This window comes from Galeopterus variegatus, unplaced genomic scaffold (genome assembly GCF_000696425.1).
Source record: "Galeopterus variegatus unplaced genomic scaffold, G_variegatus-3.0.2 Scaffold698, whole genome shotgun sequence".
In the NCBI taxonomy this organism is placed as follows: Eukaryota; Metazoa; Chordata; class Mammalia; order Dermoptera; family Cynocephalidae; genus Galeopterus; species Galeopterus variegatus.
The window spans coordinates 343,907-348,234 of NW_007726809.1; the positions used below are offsets into that span (position 1 = coordinate 343,907).

Below are 4,328 nucleotides of genomic sequence, written 5' to 3' on the forward strand. Positions count from 1 at the left end.
AATATTAATTAAAAGGAATAAATGAAACACTTATTCTTCATTTCTAGGAGATACTATATTACACATTAACTAAGTAGCTTTACTGTATCTGAGAAAGACCTTTATGGAAGAGTGTTGTCTAATAAATGTGAAGAAAAGATAGCTTTAGAAAATCACCATTTTTATAGGTGCAGGATAAAAAAAAAAATCACACCATCTAGTATGTCCAGTTTTGAGAGAAAAAAAATGGAACTTTACAAGGGATGGATAAAACTAACTCCACCCTCATTTGCTGATTAATTTTAGCATACCTATGAATGCCACAAGAAAACACTGTGTACCTTCCTGTATGATGTAATAGGATATACATACCATCTATAAAGTGTTCTCGCCAACAATGTTTCACTTTAGTCCAATAAAGGCTTTAAATCAATTCTTCACTTTACAGAGACTACAGGGTTGGAGGAAAATTAGTGTGTCAATTTGGGAACTTGAATACAAAATGTATATTGGATCACATTAATGAATAATTGCTTTAATGTTGTTATAATTGTTAATTTTGTTAGATGCAATAAGGTATTATGTTTAAATACTAAAATGTTTTTTTTTTGAAAAATGTAAAATATTTTACAGAGAAAATTCATGATGTCAATAATTAAATATTTTAGCAAAAATAAAAGATACAAACATGGAGAAATATAAACAATTATTTAATCTCGGTAATGGGCATCTGGGTGTACATTACATGACTTCTCTGTATTCATGCAAAGTATTCTAACATTCATGTAAGATATTTTTCCTAGAGAGTTAAAAAAATTTCAAATACCAGTTAATTATTGTATATGACTAATATAGCAAATTATAGATTTCTATATCTTGTCTAATGTTTTGCAGCTTTTACAGAGTTCACCTTGACTTTTTTTGATGAGATGTGCATTGGTGAGATTGTTTCCAACACTTCATTATTTATATTTTGGATGTAAAAATCTGAGATGATTTTGAAATTAAATGACATTGTTGATTATGATCCAGATACATTGTCCAGAAAAAAGCCTTATGCCCATCAATAGTATGCTATTTTTTATGTATGATTCTACTGATTCTTATCAAGTATGCTTGATATTTCATAAAGCAGCTAAACTTGAGAAACTGACACTTTTTCTGTCATTCGTTCTCATTTTTTTCCCATAGGTGTGTGACAGGGCAATTCTATCACCAATGAGGGACTGGAATAATTTATTGGTAAAAATCAATAGATCATACATCAGTACAGATAAATTTAAATGTTGCTTAATTGCAGATCTCTTTACTGGTTTTGATTTTTTAATATATTTGTTGGGGAGTGAATCTGCCAGTCATTCTTTGCATTTATTAATATCACCAAGTATGACAAATAATACCTTGATCCATAACATTACCATGCCAAAATGAATTTTCCAAGGCAATACTACAATTTATTTTATGTTGAACATTAAGAGAATGATTATGTGCTTTAATATTGCTGTTAAGGATCGATTGAGATAGAAAATATCTTCTTTCTATCTTGATCTCTGGTGATCCATTGTCCGTGACTTTTCAAGAGTCTCTAATACTTTTTTTTTTTTTTTGTATACAAAAAGTGTCAGATTTATTACACAGGGGCCCATTTTCAAGAAGCTAAAGGTAAAGGAGATATTTCCTCCTTTTCCTTTCTCCCTCATCTTATTTTCTCCAAGGAGTAAAAATGGCTTGGACCTCCAAACCCAACCAAATAAAAACAAAACAAAACAAACAAACAAAAAAAACCTGAGGTTCGGGCCGGCCCCGTGGCACACTGGATAGTGCGCCGCTTGGGAAGCGCGGCGGTACTCCCGCCCGAGGGTTCGGATCCCACATACAGACCGGTTCCCGCTCACTGGCTGAGCGAGGCGTGGGAGCAACACCGAGGGTTGCGATCCCGTTGCCGGTCCCCAGTCTGGTACGGGGGCAACACTGAGGGTTGCGATCCGTTGCCGGACACGGAAAAAGACAAAAGACAAAAAAAAAAAAAAAAAAAAAAAAAACCTGGGGTTCTAAAAAGTTACAGCATCTTAATTCCTCATAGAAAAAGGGAAAGAGCCAGAGGGAAAAGGAATCCTTGGGGTGCACAGAGGCACCCCCAGCCTGGTGGGACATCTCCCCACTTAAATAGCTGCCCCAAATTGGGGAAGCCTGGTGTACAGCATTTAAAAACTCCCACACTCCATTTTATCAAAATGAAAGAAGAAAAAAAAAAATTCCTTTTCCTCCCAAACCCAGATATATATAGATAGATAGATAGATAGATTTTTTTTTTCCTTTAAAAATAAAAAATTCGAAGGCATTAAGCATTAAAGTCAATCTAGAACAAGGTAATGTGAAATTCCCTCCTTCCTTACCTCTTTCTGTGAGGTTGATTGGTATGTTCCCAGCAGAGAAACCAGCCCCAGGGGAATGGCAAAGGGGAAGAACCAAAGGTAGCAAAGGGTGGGGGCATCCCCAGCCAATCAGCAGACAATATGAGTGTGGGCATGGTGTCAGGGAAGCCACACCCCTTGGAATTTCCAAGTGGGATGGGAAGTAGGGAAGATGCATTCCTGTGTAGTCTTCAGCCAATTCCAAGTCAAGTTGTGACAGGAAAAGGAGGGTGACAGGCGGGGTGTGCATAAAGGAGAAACAGTCTTCTGGGTCCCTGTGGTCAGGGAGAACCCCACTTCCTCAGCTCCTGGACAAAAGCTTTGATTATTTCCTCTTTCATTTTCTGCAATTCCTTCCTCACCTCTTCCAGAAGTTCTTTTTTCACCCTCTCCATGTCTGACTCATTATTGGAGCCGGGCGTGGAGGGGTGGGCCTTGGAAGTGGTCACCAAAGACGATGACTCCATCCTTGGCAAGGTTGTGCTGTTCTTCTCCCATGGTCTCCGCAGAGATTCCCTCTGGGCTGGAACTCTGGCCTCTGGCTCCTGATTGGTAGATTCACCTTGGGGGGCTTCTCCCCACTTGTGTAGCTTTCCTTCTCCAGGCCAGCATGGCATTCATCTCTTCCATGAGCCCCCCCCCCCCCCCTGTGCTTCGACTGCTCTCAGCTCTGGGGGCTAAGGGCCCCCCATTCACCTTGGGGGGCTTCTCCCCACTTGTGTAGCTTTCCTTCTCCAGGCCAGCATGGCATTCATCTCTTCCATGAGCCCCCCCCCCCCGCCTGTGCTTCGACTGCTCTCAGCTTTGGGGGCTAAGGGCCCCCCAGAGGCCTCCTCCTGCTTGCTGACTTTCCTGAGTTTGGCCTCAACCCCCACCCACTGGGTCCCTGTGCTATGGGGAGTGGGGGTCCAAGGGGTGGGCCTCCTCCTGCTCCATGCAGTAGAGACCCCTGAGGAGGACAGACCTGGGGGTGGGTGAGAATCCAGAGGAGGAGGAGGTCCTGGAGGTGGGGGTGGACCTCCAGCTGGGGGAGCTAGTGGGCTTCCTGCATTGCAGACCCAGTGCCCCAAGCGCTCTGTTTGGCCGGGCAGCTGCTATTTCTGCTGCGCCACCTCCTCTGGGGAGGGGACGTTCTGGATGTACCAGGTGAGATGTTCTGGATGTACCAGGTGGGACGTTCTGGATGTACCAGGTGGGACGTTCTGGATGTACCAGGTGGGACGTTCTGGATGTACCAAGTTGGGGGTGGCCTGGTTGTACTTGACACCCCAGACAATGGCGCAGTTGATGACCACCTGATGGTCAGGCTGCATTTTCCAGCCCACAGCTCAGAAGGAGTTGGCCTCAGGCGGGTCCTCCCTCTGGTGGTTTGATTGGGGGGTGGAGGGGTCCCTACCACACAAAAGGGGGAGCAGCATCCCCTCCTGGCGAGCCCCCTTGCCTGGGGGCGGCTACAATGTTACTCTTACTACTGTCAAGTCTCTAATGTCTTTAATTCAGGGAGTTTGACACCATGACTCTCTGGATGAATGGAGAAGTTAGCATGCTTCTGTAGTAGCCTGGAATAAAAGCTCAGAGAGAAAAGAAGCTACTTATGGTTATGTTTGCTAACGCTGAAAATTCTCCCAGACTGTAGCTTGTTTATTCTAGCATTAAAATCTAGCTAAATTCACAGTGTTAGTCATATCTTAGATTTATTTCTAAATTTGGTTTCTGAGAGAAATACCATGTGAAATGTATTTTGTGTTTTGCATCATTTACTACACATTTATTGTGGGAAGATAAAGTATTTTCCTTGTGTGTATGTGTGTGTGTGTGTGTGTGCTTTCATCTATTACTCATAATCTTTCACTGTTTTAGAAGAAAGCTAACTAAAAGCCAAAGAAATCTATCTGCTACATTAACTTACATTGATTCAGTGGTGGCTACAGCCAA

At 42.3% G+C, this 4,328-nt stretch overlaps 1 pseudogene; it reads right to left on the minus strand.

The window, feature by feature from the left end:
- Positions 1 to 2,674: 2,674 nt before the first annotated feature.
- Positions 2,675 to 3,706, minus strand: LOC103589519 (annotated as a pseudogene).
- Between the last annotated feature and the right edge of the window lie 622 nt (positions 3,707 to 4,328).